We start from the raw sequence: 14,747 nt of genomic DNA on the forward strand, positions 1-14,747 counted from the left end.
GAGTGTTGGCCAAGTCAAGTAACCTGGTTACAGCATTCTCAGTTCATGGAATGACCTTTGTGTCTCAAGGGCATTCATTTGAGAGTTTGAAGGGGAGTTAGGTGAGGTTCAGCTTAACCATCACAGCCTAACAATTACTCTTGAAGATAAAGGAATTTTCACAGTGGACCCAGATTAACAAATACACTAGAGGAAAACCAGAAGGTATATATGAAGTGGAACACCCATCCCCAACTTTTAAAAGTTCATCAAAGTGACATAATTCCTCCATATTTCATCTGAATGCCTGACTGAATTGTGGGTTTTCTTGTAGTTGAGGAATGACATAAGTTTTTTAGACTGTTTTATAAACTTCTGGGATTTTGTACAAAATTGCTGGAAACTAGTCAGCTCTTTAGGCTGACAGTTGTAGTAATGAATGAAATGTCTTCCCTAGCAAGCAGACTCAGATGGAGAAAAAAAAAAAAGAAGTGTCATGCTAGCCTGTCATCACCTATCTTCCCCTCCTTCTGAAGACCCTTAGCTTGTAATCTGAGAGCAGCCAGAAGCCAAGACCAACTTACTTTCTTGTCTGGTGTCCTGATGGCCAGATAGCAAATTCTGATATGGAAGACTTGACCCTATAAACACTGCCCATCCCTAATCTGTATGAATGCTCATTCTTTCTAAAAAACCGACTTTTTCTACTTTTATTATTATAAAATACAACTTATAGTAAAGCAATAGAGATGAATACAAAAAAGTTTCTCCTCCATCCTTATTGGCCTGAGGCGGTTACGACTAATGGTTGTGGATGTTTTCACAGTCATATCAGCAAGTGTGCTGTGTGTAGGGTGGTTGTGCTCTAGTCTTCCTTCATGATCATTTGTATTGAATTGCTCCTCTGGGGCAATACTCCTTGCCCTTTTAAAACAAATGGTAACAGACACCATTTCTGTACATTGCATATTTTCATTTAGCATCTTGGGTATTAACCAGTGTGAGCTTTTATTTTACAAGTAACAGTACTGAGTTGGTGGAAGTATGATGCGTTCCTGAAGTAGTTAAACAGGAGGCAAAACTAAGTAAATTCACCAGCTTGTTAATGTGTGGCTGTGGTTAGGCATAGCTCCAATATAGGTTGACCGGATTGCTTAGGACTTGAAGGTTTTCCGGGAAGCAGAGCTTTCAAACCAGAACAGTTGGTCACAATGTGAGTTCTGTGCCTATATGTTAATAGGTATAGAAAGAGCCTTTCCCGCCATCATTAACCAGACAAAATCCAGGCTGTACTTTGCCTCTCAGCTGGATCTTGGTGGGGGAAGTGGTAACTGGATGAATTTACTCAGACCTGAGCTCTAAGACTATCTGCTGCCTGGACTGCAGTCTTGGGTCCACAGGAACCAGTCTTTGCATTAAAAGTCTATGACTGAGGCCGGGCAGGGTGGCTCACGACTGTAATCTCAGCACTATAGGAGGCCGAGGTGGGTGGATCACCTAAGTTCGGGAGTTTGACAGCAAGCCTGGCCAACATGGTGAAACCCTGTCTCTATTAAAAATACAAAAAATAAATAAGCCGGGCCTGGCGGCAGGCACCTATAATCCCAGCTACTCGGGAGGCTGAGGCAGGAGAATTGCTTGAACCCAGGAGGTGGAGGTTGCAGTGAGCAGAGATTGTGCCATTGCCCTCCAGCCTGGGCAACAAGAGCAAAACTCCATCTCAAAAAAAAAAAAAGTCTGTGACTGAGACCCCCAACTCCCAAGGTTCTAGGCCTTGTACTATGTGCTCTTGTTTATCCGTGAGGATTCCAAGGCTTCTTAAGTCTCAAGGCAAAGGACAAAAAGGCAAAGATCTAAGAGGGAGAACAGGATTAAATTGATAAAAATAGGAAAAAAGGGGTGAAGCAAGGCAGGTGTGTGTTGAGGGGTGCGAGTCTAGCAAGAGTCTCAGCCACAGTGTATGTAGTAAGGGGCAGCTGCCGTCTGGGAGAGCACAGCAAGTGAGGGCAAGAAAAGATGTTGCCATGGTATTTGAGTAACTTCCATGGGGTAAGTAAGCTACCACCAGGCACCAGCTGAGCTGAGTGGTATTCAGCAGCTACTTACTGTGCACCTGTTACGTGCCAGGTGTTATTAGGCACAAAATGAAAAGAGTAGTGTACAAGACAAATTGCCCTTGTGAAGGGAACATCCAAAAGAGATAAATAGAAAACTCTAATAGGAATAGTGTACACTGAAGAAAAATGCAGGATAGGAGGCAAGAGGGTAACAGGAGGTACCTTTTTAGTCAAAAGGTGCTCATACTGCCCAACTCAAGTTTGTGAACTTTGACAATTTCTCTGGCTGATAGCAATAGTGTGTCTTGATGTGGTGGCTGTTAAATGTTTAAAATAACTTTTAATATAAATTTAATGTACTATTTAGGCTGGTGGTCTCTGAGGAGGTAACGGAGCTGAGACCTAAAGGATGAGAAGGAGTTATTCTTTCTCACCAATCTGCATTAGATGCTGCTTATCACAAGGTGACAAATCACTTGTTTTGAAAGAGAATGCTGAAGTATAGTTTGTAGAAAAGCACTCCATATGACCTGTTAACCTTAGAGATTTCTGCCACCCAGGGCAGTCATGGGGAAGCTCCTGGTTGGAAAACTGCTATAGCCCATGCTGAGCTGTTCTGACCAGAGTCTGCTGCCTACACCTGAGCAGCAGAACATGACTAGAGGAATGGACACAGCTGTACTGGTGGGACTCACACAAATGTCAGACGGGCCATAGTTACTGCCACACAGTCCTCTACACTTGCTGAGATTCTTGGGCTTCGAAAGGACTGATTAACACAGTCAGTCTCTTCTGAAATTGCCATCTCCTCCCCGGACTCTAGAACACTGATAACCTTGCCTACATTAAAACTTCAGGGCACAATTGATAGCGTCTCTCTCTTCTTCCTGCCATCACATCCAGCAAGCTTTTATTTATTTATTTATTTATGAGATGGAGTTCTGCACTTGTTGCCCAGGCTGGGGTATACGGCCATGATCTCGGCTCACTGCAACGTCTGCCTCCTGGGTTTGAGTGATTCTCCTGCCTTAGCCTCCTGAGTAGCGGGGACTACAGGCATGCACCACCACGCCTGGCTAATTTTTTGTACTTTTAGTAAAGACATGTTTTCACCATGTTGGCCAGGCTGGTCTTGAACTCCTGACCTCAGGTCATCCGCCCACGTCAGCCTCCCAAAGTTCTGGGATTACAGGCATGAGTCACCCAGTCCAGCCAACATCCAGCAATCTTTCTGCAGCTGTACCTCTAACCTTGGCCTCTTTAACTGGATGATGATTATCAGCATACAACATGGCTCTGTATCTTCAATCCTAAAAAGACTCTGACGTCACAGTCCCTTTAAGTGCCTGCCCTTTTTCTATACTGCTCTTAGCAAAATTCCTTGAAAGAGCTGTGTCCTCTGTCTACCTTCTCATGTCACACTTTTCTCAACATACCACCCCACCAAAATTACAGCTCTATCAAGGTGATTTTCCCATTGCCAAGTACAGTAGATATTTTTTCTGACTTTAATTTTGTTTTTAGCATTTGAAATGATTGACTAAAACAATTTCCCGGATATAGTTTCTTTCCTTACCTACCATTACACTACATTTGCTTATTTTCCTACCTCTGTTTTTTTTTTTTTTTTTTTTTTTTTTTGAGACAGGTTCTCCCAGGCTGGAGTGCAGAGGCATGATTATATCTCAAAGTGGCCTTGACCTCCCAGACTCAAGCGATCTTCCCACTTCAGCCTCCAGAGTACTTGGGACCATAGGTGTGTGCTACCATGACCAACTAATTTTTAATTTTTTTTTTCTATTTTTTAATAAACAAAACTGCCCAGGTTTATTCGCCAGTAGTCCCTCCTCCTCCTCCCTGCCTGCTACTGTGTGCCCTTCCACGCAGTCAGGGGAAGACTTCTCTGGCCTCCTCAGCTATAATCTCCTGGGAGTAGAGGTCAGTGAAGAGACCTGGCAGCCAGCAGTGGGCCTCCCCCGGGGCAAGTCCAGCCACGCCAGCCCTTCCTTCAGCAGGTGTTCCAGGACTTGCCGCGCTTACTTGGTCTCCCATTTAAGACTGGCTTTGATCTTACTGACAGTCATGTAGCCATTTTTCTCTGGCAGATGCAGCACCACGGTGTGATCCATATTGAGCTCAGCTGGAACAGACTGAATGAGGTAAGTGCCGCCCACAGGGATGATGCATACGCCAGTCCCAAATGCCTTTAGTTTCCTGATGGCCCTGATCAGGTCGTCTTGACTAACATCCTGGATGAACTTGCCCCTTCCCTTCAACACCTGTTGATGTAGTTCCTCCAGAATTATCAGACCTCCCTTCTGATGCTTCAGCGCCAGGCACACTTCAATAATTTGGACATCTAATTCATAAAAGTCCCCCATGTCCAGCATCTCAGACCAAAATCCTTTTCCAGAGGCCAAAGGATCCATGCCAATGGTTGCACATGTCCTGGAACTGCATACGGAACTCACAAGTCTTCCGGATCTCCTGCTTGTGCTTGCTGGCAAATTCCTCCAGGTTGGTCTTGAACATATCCAACTGCTTTGACAATGGGGTAGCTGGTCCTCAGCCAGGACCATCCCTCACTCCTTATACTTGGCCTCTGCAAGTTGTTTTTTTGGCAGACGCCAGCTCCCACCCCACGGCCGTGCATCCCCGCCCTGGGCCCTCGGGCCACCCAGCTGCCAGGACCCCAGGTCTTGGTGTCCCGGGCTCTGCCTCTGGCCAATTTTTAATTTTTTTGTAGAGACTGGATCTCACTGTGTTGCCCAGGCTGGTTGTGAACTCTAGAGTTCAAGCAATCCGCCTGCCTCGGCCTCCCAAAGTGCTGGGATTACAGGTGTAAGCCATGGCGCCCAGCCCCTCCTAGCTTTCTTACTGCTGCTTTCCAGACTCCTTTGCTAGTTCTTCCCATCCTCTAAATATGGAAATGACCCAAGGCTTAGTGCTCACACCACTTTTTCTCTCCTCTTACAGGTGAGCTCATCTAGCCCTGTCTATATGCCAAAGAGTCCCAATTTGTATCCTTAGCCCAACTTCTCCCCTACACTCCAGTTATATATTCAACTGCCTACTTGACATGACTCAGATGTCTAACACTCATCTCAAACAATTCCTGATCTCCCAAACACCTTCCACCCCAAATCCTGGTGTTTTCTATTTTAGTAAATAGTACCACCATTCATGCAGTTATCCTTGACACCTGTTTCTCTCATCCTCCACATGTGATCCATCAGCTACACTTCCAAATACAGGTATTGATCGACTTACGACCTATGCAACTTACGACCATTCGACTTTACGACCGCAATCGCTAGCCACGACTGCTCCGCGTCTGGCAGCGCAAACGTTGCCCAGCAGGGCGTATGACAGTGCGGACCAGCTTCCGGCAGCACTACCATCTCCGCGTGCACCATTTCAGCTGTACATATAGCCTACTCAACTTACGACCAAACTGTGTTACGACCGGTCTGCTGGTCCCAATCGTGGTCATTAAGTCGAGAACTAGCACGTCTTTCTCCTTTATCTCTACTGGCCCTGTCCTAGTCCAAGCCTTCTAAAAGGTCTTGCTGTTTCTCTTCTTCCAAGCACTACAATCCATTCAATCACAAGAGCGCTCTTTCTATACTGCAGAGGGGAATCTGCCTGCCACATGCTGCTTAACCTCCATCACCCGAGGTTACCACTTAATGAAAATGGAATTAAGTGTCTGGGCACAGTGGCTCACACCTGTAATCCCAGCACTTTGGGAGGCTGAGGTAGATGAATCCCTTGAGGTCAGGAGTTTGAGACCAGCCTGGCCAACATGGTGAAACCCCATCTCTACTAAAAATACAAAATATTAGCCGGGCGTGGTGGCAGGCGCTTGTAATCCCAGCTTCTCGGGTAGCTGAGGCAGGAGAATCGCTTGACCCCGTAGCCGGAGGTTGCGGTGAGCTGAGATCGCACCACTGCACTCTAGCCTGGGTGACAGAGCGAGACTTCATCTCAAAAAAAAGAAAACGGGATGAAATTTCACTTTCTTCATTCACAGGGCTCTTCATGATTTGGTCCTTACCTGCTCTTCTGCCCTCATCTGTTCTCACTCTCCCCCAATTCATTAATCCCACCGTGTTAGCCATGCTGTTCCTGGAACATACCAAGCTCATTCTTAGAGACACTTCTTTTATCTCTTTCTGTGGCTGGGGCCTTATTACGCAGGTTTCTGGTTAAATGTATTGCCCTCCTCTCCCTTTCTAACCCTGCTTTGTTTTCTTCGCAGTATTTATCCACCTAACATTTTCTTATTTGTGTTTATCACATCAAACCCACTAGATGGTAAGCTCCCTGAAGGCAAAAGTCCTTCTCTTGTTTACCACTGTCTACAACATGATAGGGAGCGGGTGCTAAACAAATATTCATTGAATGGCTGACTGGCATAGTCTATACCAGCAGATTTCTGGGCCTAGACTCAGAGATGCTCCCTGCCACTCAGTGGTCCCTTGGCAGACAGGCCTTCCTGACTGGGCAGTCAGCAATCAGGCACTCGACCTGTAGGACATACCCAGGTTATACTTGATTATCTCATTGATGATCCCAGTCTAGCTCCTGGGATGTTCAGCAACTCAGGGCCTGCGTGGAGCTCCATGGGTGGCTGACTGGCTGGGCTTTGCAGAGTTTTTAAATTGCTCTTTCTTTCTAATAGTCCTTGCTCCAGTGTGCTGGTCCTGATGACATATTGGTGCTGTGGTCCTCTGGGCGGAAGAGTAGAGAGACATAGTCGGTGATGATAGGTCATGCCTGCCATTGTTTTCTCGTCTGGGAAGAAGTCCTTGCTGCATTGTACTGCACCGCCCTGCTCCTGAGACTTCCTGGCCCTGCTACCAGGTCCTGCATTTCACAGGCCTCTGTCAAACTCTCCATTTCACAGAGGGACACTGTGGCCCAGATGGCTGGAGGCTACTTCCATGGTCATGCTGTGGACATGGGATTAACCGGCACTAGCATTCAGCTTCTGGTGGCCAGACTGGGTTTCTGGACAGGACTCTTCATCCTGGAGGGGAGAGAGGGCAGCCTTTGGAGGGGCCAGAGGGCAAGCCTGTAAGAGGGCAGGCTCAGTGAAGATGCACCCTTGGGACAGCCAACTGGCTCTCTGACACCATCTGCTGGCTAAAGCCAGTCAGTACTGGTAGTTCTTGGGGCTTGACCTGGAGGACAGACTAGAGCAATCCTGTCCCCATCCCTGCCTTAGCCTGGGCCCAGCATGACAACTCTGAGCACATGGTGGGCACCATGTAACCCCATAGTCATTCCACATTGAAGAGAGGTGGGTGTAGCCCATGCTCCTCCATGAAGTCAGACTTATCTGTGAGAGTCAGCCAGACCTAGGTTCAAATCCCATCTCCCCACTTTCTTGCTCTATGGCTCTATTACTTAACCCATGTCATTCTTGGAATATCTCCTGTAAAATGCAGATTATAATAGTAACTACCTCCCAGGGTTGTTGTGAGATTAAAAGGTTACAAAGAAAGAGCTTAGCTCGGTAATCTGGCAGGCCCATACTCCAGGTACGTTAGTGGTTGTGCTTACAGGCATGATGATTTGGGAAGTATCACTGTTCAGTCCCTGCTTCATGGGTAGGCCCACTTTGGCTTGCCAAGACCCTCGAACCTAGCCTAGGCCCAACGGAGTCTAGGGTTCCTGACATCTGATGGTGCGGGTTACAGATGTGAGTCAAGAAATGTTTTCCTCCATCACTTAGGTGTAGATGTCAGTCCACAGCAGCTTCCCAAGGGCAGGTCCATGGTCCACCAGGAAGGTATTGCACTGGCTGGTTCCGATAGAGGAAAGGAAGCTGTAGCTTTCTGTAGCCTTCTCAAAGGTCTTAGTTGAACTCTTGGGCCATGGGCAGATAAGTCCTCCCTGTGGTGTTGCAGAAATTCCTCACCTTCCTACCCGACATCTCCTGTATTCCTCCAGCCTTGGCTGTGAAGGGTTGGGCAGCCATGTGAAGGAAACGCTCCAGGGACTCAAACTTCCTTCAGGAATTGACACTGGCATCATGTTAAGAATGTTACATGCATTCATATGTTGTCACCTTCTACCCCCAACAACTTTATTTTTTTTTAAATGGAGTCTCGCTCTGTCACCCAAGCTGGAGTGCAATGGCACGATCTCAGCTCACTGCAACTTCTGCCTCCTGGGTTCAAGCCATTCTCCCTCCACAGCCTCCCAAGTAGCTGGGATTACAGGCACCCGCCATCATGCCCAGCTAATTTTTTTTGTATTTTTGTAGAGATGGGGTTTCACCATGTTGTCCAGGCTGATCTCAAATTCCTGACCTCAGGTGATCTGCCCACCAAAGTGCTGAGATCCTAGCCTCCCCAAATGCTGGGATTACAGGTGTGAACCACCACACCTGGCTTTTGTCCCCCTTTTCTACTGAGCTATGATTTACATGCAGTAAAATATATAAATATAATCATAGCTCAGTGAATTTTTGTATGTGCATACACTCATGAAACCACCATCTGGATCAAGATAGAAAATGTTGACCAGGCATGGTGGCTCACACCTGTAATTCCAGCACTTTGGGAGGCCGAGGTGGGTAGATTACCTGAGGTCAGGAGTTTGAGACCAGCCTGGTCAACATAGTGAAACCCCATCTCTACTAAAAATACAAAAATTAGCTGGGCGTGGTGGCAGGCACCTGCCATCCCAGCTATTTGGGAGGCCGAGGCAGGAGAATCGCTTGAACCCAGGAGATGGAGAGGGTAGAGTGATCCCAGATTGTGCCACTGCACTCCAGTCTGGTCAACAAGAGTGAAACTCCGGCTCAAAAAAAAAAAGCCATTGTGGTGGTGTGCACCTGTAGTCTCAACAACTCGGGTGGCTGCAGTGGGAAGATTGCTTGAGTCTGGGAGGTCAAATGCAGTGATTGCACCACTGCAAAAAAACAGAAGAAAAAAGAAATATGTAACATTCCAAAACTTCCCTCATCCATATTTGTCACCTGCCAAAGGTAATCATTCTTTCTTCTCTCACCGTGGATTCATTATTGCCTGGGGTTTTTTTGGTCTTCGTTTAAATGTATTTACACGATCAATATTCTTGTGTTTAGCTTTTTCTGTTCAGCATTGTCCATGAGATTCATCCTCAATGTGTATATCCGTAGGTTCTTTTTCATTGCTGTTTAATATTCCATTAAGTGAATACCCTACAGCTATTTTTTTCATTTTTTTTTTTTTTTTAAGACGGGGTTTCACCATGTTGGTCAGGCTGGTCTTGAACTCCCGACCTCAGGTGATCCGCCCACCTTGGCCTCCAAAGTGCTTGGATTACAGGCGTGAGCCACCACGCCCAGCCAATTTTTTTCATTTTATAGTTAATAGATTTGTTCTTTCTCGACTCTTATGAATAAAGCTGCTATGAACATTCTTAAACATATTTTTGGTGGACATAAGCGCTTATTTCTGCTGAGTATATATCCAGAATTGGAGTTGCTGGGCACTGAGTATATGTATGTTTAGCTTTAGTAGATACTGCCAGTTTTCTGAAGTGTGCCAATTTGCACTCCCACCAGCAATGTATGAGAGCTCTGATTGTTCCACTTCCGTGCTAATACTTGGTATTGTTATTCTTTTAAGTTTAGCCATTCTGGTGACTAAAATCATTGATTTTCACAAAAATCCTGTGATGTGTTGGTCTTGTTATAATCCCCACTATACAGACAAGGGAGATGGGGATCAGCGAGGAGAAGCCACTTATCCGAGATCACACAGGACATTAGCAGCAAGCGGGCAACAGCAGGTCTGTGTGACTCCCATACATCTGTGGCTGCAGTGTTTGCAGGAATTTTTTTTTTAACTTTAACTTTTTTTTTTTTTTTTTTGCAAACGTGTTTCACTCTGGTGCCCAGGCTGAGGTGAAGTGGTTCGATCTCAGCTCACTGCAACCTCCACTTCCTGGGCTCAGGTGATCCTCCCACCTCAGCCTCCTGAGTAGCTGGGACAACAGGCACATACCACTGTGCCTCGCTAACTTTTGTAGTTTTTGTAGAGATGGGGTTTCACCATGTTGCCCAGGCTGGTCTCCAACTCCTGGGCTCAAGTGATCTGCCCGCCTTGGCCTCCCAAAGTGCTGAGGTTACAGGCATGAGTCACTGCCCCTGGCCTGCATGAAATGTTAAAGTTAGAATATTTGAATGTGTCAAATATTCTCTTATTTTCATGATTACTTTCTACAGCACTTATTTCCATTTGATAGCAGAAATAGAATCTGGTCACTTCCTGGCTAATTCAGTCAAGACAGTGCATGATCACCCAGTCATTCCAGGGAGTCCTCAGTGGAGTGTTCTGTCCCTCCATTCCTATTCCGGGGCACGGTTACATTCTGCGGAGGTCATGTGGTGTCCAGTCCTTGGTCATCATCATCTTCCTCTGCTGCTCAGGGAGGCAGGCCGACTTCACCTCTGTCAGTTGTGGATTGTCATCTGTGGTTTCTACTGTGCCCACAGATGTCTGCATTTGTGCCATGGTCTCTGGCTTGGACTATGGCTGTAGTGCGCCCTTTATTATGTTTATTATCCCAGAAGTTCTTTCCTGGTTGTCTGCCCTGTCTCAGCAACTTCATGTTGGTCTAGGGCCTCAGGACACGTGCGAATGCTTCTTGGGATTCTCACACATTAGGCGTGGGCCTGAGATGTTCCCAGGGCCCTCCGCTTAGGCACATCCGGCTGCCATTTCTACTTGACTGCTACCATGCTTTCGCATCACGGAAGATTATTTAGAACCTACCCACAGACAGATTCTCCCCTCTCTCAGAACCTCCAAACCTATCTGGCATCCTAATCCCTCCTTATCCCTGGGTTGAGAGGATGGAAAAGTGAGAAAGAGTCCCTTCTCAGAGACCCACACTGGAAGCTAACTGCATGCAGTGTTCTCCCCACCCCAAGCCTGACATTATACCTTCTTTCCAACTCTTTCAACAGAGGAAGGTGAGGCCCAGAGAGGTGAAGTAAGTTACACAAGATCACATAACAGGCAGGTGGTCTGACTTCAGAGTGGCTATGCTTACCCCTGTATTACAGGACCAAAACTGAGAGTTGACACACAGCAGGGTGCAGCCAGGGGACCCTTAACCTTGTGAACTGAATACTTTCTAGCTTTAGCATGTATTCAGTTACTTCCTAACTGAATACATGTTGTCCTATGGAATAGAACACATATCTAAGTCCAGAGTCTGTCTCATGGATGGGTGCATAAATGGAATGCGAACTGAATTCTAGGCTGCAAAGTCCTGTTTGTTTATTTATTTTGAGTTGGAGTCTTGCTCTGCTGCCCAGGCTGGAGTGCAGTGGCGTGATCTCCACTCACTACAATCTCTGCCTCCTGGGTTCAAGTGATTCTCCTGGCTTAGCTTCCTGAGTGGCTGGGATTACAGTTGCCTGCCACCATGCCCGGCTAATTTTTTTTTTTTTTTTAGACGGAGTCTCCAGGCTAGAGTGCAGTGGAGCAATCTTGGCTCATTGCAACCTTCGCCTCTTGGGTTCAAGTGATTCTCCTGCCTCAGCCTCTCAAGTAGCTGGGATTACAGGCGCCCACCACCACACCCAGTTAATTTTTGTATTTTTAGTAGAAACGGGGTTTCACCATGTTGGTCAGGATGGCCTTGATCCATTGACCTGGTGATCTCCTGCTTTGGCCTCCCAGAGTGCTGGGACTACAGGCATGAGCCACTCTGCACAGCCCAGAGTCTCCTTTAAGATTCACTGACAGGGTTGCTCCTCATAGGAATCCTCCTGTGAATGCTTTAGAGCAACAAATAACTCCAGCGAGTTACTAGATTGAAAGTGGACCCAGGAATCTGCATTTTTCTTGACTTGAGCCAATTTACTTTTAAAGTTAAAAAATTTGAATATGTAATACATTCATGTGAATTGGTACCCCAAAGGTAGAAAGGGATATTAGGTGAAAAATGAAGACTTATAAAGGGAGATCATTTCTGGAAATGAATTCATCATAAAAACTGAATTTTCCCATCTGGAATATTTGAACCCAAGGTCTTTAGTTTCCCTGGGGAACAGCTGTAAATTAGAAAATGTTCCTGTATTTGAGGAATGGGGCTAAGGTTCACTGCCTGGGCTGTGATGGCAGATATATGGCTGTGGCTGGAGTGATGGCTAGGAAATGCTCTTTGGTTTTGTTTCCTTCCTCTGTAGGACAAGGGGTTTTGATTACCCCTTGGTGTGGAGCATGTGGAGTGATTGGAGCAAGGGTGGAGCCTCAGCTTCCTCAGGGCCAGCTCTGGAAACCTATGTGCCCCTGCCCCTCACGCTCACACATGTATCCACCCCTACCAAGGGAACTCTGTGGTGGCCAGTCCTTTCTGACATGGGCTGATCACTGTGGATAGGTGAATGGAGATGAGTCACTTCCAGCCTGTCCCACAGTGCTGCAGCTGCCTTGGCCCTTCCAAGTGGAGGATTTGAGGGAAGGTAGGGTTGATCCAGAAAGTGTGGAGCTAAACCAGTCACTTCCGACAAACACTGTTGGCTCCTTCCTGGCAGTCCTTCACCACTGAGACCCTACCAGAGAGGTTTATGCACTTACTCTGGGCTTGAGGATCACCTGGAGAACTTGTTTAAAGGGCAGAAAAACCTGCCCCCAGGGAGTTATTAGATTGAAAGTGGACCCAGGAATCTGCATTTTTCTTAACTTGAGCCAATTTATTTTTAAAGTTAAAAAATTTGAATATATAATACATTCATGTGAATTGATACCCCAAAGGTAGAAAGCGGTATAAGGTGAAAACTTACTCTAACCCGTCCCTTAGTGACCTAGTTCCCTTCCTCTGAGGTGACAAATTTCTTGTGTATCTTTCCTGAGATAATCTGTGTATATAGTATCATATACAAGCCAACGAAATACGTCTTATTTATTTTTTTTTGTGACTGGGTCTCACTCTGTCACCCAGGCTGGAGTGCAGTGACACCATCTCGGTTCACCACAACCTCTGCCTCCTGGGCTCAGGTAACCCTCCCATCTTAACCTCTGGAGTAGCTGGGACTACAGGCACACACCACCATGCCCGGCTAATTTCTGTTTGTTTGTAGAGATGGGTTTCACCATGTTGCCCCAGGCTGGTCTTGAACTCCTGAGTTCAAGTGATCTGCCCACCTTGGCCTCCCAAAGTGCTGAGATTATAGGCTCACAGTGAGCCACTATACCTGGCCCCAAAATCTCTTTTAAAAACAGGCATTTCTTAGTGATTCTAATACTGTAGAGGAGATTCTCAGATGCGTTTGGAAAAACATATCCCTACTTTTATGCCAGACCCTGTGCTGGGCCCCTGGGGCTTGCTGTGTGACCTGACACTGCACAGTCCTGCTTAGGATGCTCAAGGAGAGTTTATAAGGTACCACCATGCATGCCATAGGCAGGGGAGCAAAGGGGCTCCAGTGGGCCCTGCCTAGGAGGCCTGAAGCTGGAGCTGCTGAGGGCAGGGCTGTGCTGCAGAGAAAAAGTCTGAGAACCGCAGGTCTTTCATCTTCTGTCATCAGCTGTGGCACCTGGCAGACACTGGATACCACGGGTTGTAGACAAAGACCTGGTAACTCAAGGAGCTGCTTGGCCTTCCTACCCCGTCCTATCCTAGAGGCACTGTACATCTCTGGTTTCTTCAGGGGGCCCTATGTGGAAGTATCTTTTGTCTTCTTTGTGTCAGGGATACCATCACGTGCCTGATGGCTAGGCGAGCCTGGCGCCCAGTCTCCTAGGGCCGGGAGGGTAATGTTCCCGAGCAGAGCGGGTTGGGGCTTTCAAACTACTCCCTTTCCTTTACAGCTGGCTTCATCCTATCATAGCTTCACCTCATCATAGCTTTCCTGGGAGCACCCCAGACAAAACAGTTCTGTCCAGGCCGGGCCCTGGCTGCCTGGTTCACAGCTGAATCCCCAACACCACGCCTCGCATATAGGGCTCAAAGTATGATTAGTGAGTGGATACCTATTGCTAGATGGAGGCCTTCTCTGTAAATTTGGGGTTTCCCTACAACGATGGCTATTTTTGGCATGGCAGACTTTTCAGAAGTCAGGAGGAGGAAATAAGGGCTAAGAGCACCTAATTGTGAAGGTTCAAATCCTAGCTCTGTCACTTAACCGTTCCGAACCTGTTCCCTCACTGTAGAGGCGAAAAGGATAACACTATTTCACCTCGGAAGGTTACTGTGGAGAATGAAGGCTGGAGACGCTGTATGACTTCAGTAGTAAAACACACACACGCGCCCCCTACCCCAGGAATGAATACACACACCCCGCGCGCACACACATACACCTCAGGAATGAACACACGCGCGTACACACACACACACACACAGAGCCCCTCCAGGAATGAACACACAAGCGCACGCACACGCCCCGTTTCGTTGTTCCCAGGAATACACGCATAGGCGTAGGCACACACCCCGTTTTGTTTTTTCCAGGCTTTTTAAGTGGGGTCTTTCACTCGGCTTAGGGCACCCCTGCCTGAAAGACCTTTCTAGGCCAGCCGGTGCTCGGCACCCAGTTGAGGAGAGAGCGCGGCGCTTTCAGGGCTGGGAAAAGGCGAAAGCTCTCCCGGCTCCCCGGCTCCCCAGCCCTTCGGCCCTCCGCCTCCTGAAGCTCTTCGCCGCCTCCCGGCCTGGGTCCGCTCCGCCATCCTCGGCCTACAGTCAGGCGATGTCCGTGGCCAGCCC

At 47.3% G+C, this 14,747-nt stretch overlaps 1 pseudogene; it reads right to left on the reverse strand.

Annotated features, from left to right (window-relative positions):
• Positions 1–3,843: 3,843 nt before the first annotated feature.
• LOC116532520 lies at positions 3,844–4,689 on the reverse strand (annotated as a pseudogene).
• Between the last annotated feature and the right edge of the window lie 10,058 nt (positions 4,690–14,747).

The sequence above is a fragment of the Sapajus apella genome, unplaced genomic scaffold, assembly GCF_009761245.1.
Source record: "Sapajus apella isolate SASKATOON/1434 unplaced genomic scaffold, GSC_monkey_1.0 scaffold1, whole genome shotgun sequence".
Classification (NCBI taxonomy): domain Eukaryota; kingdom Metazoa; phylum Chordata; class Mammalia; order Primates; family Cebidae; genus Sapajus; species Sapajus apella.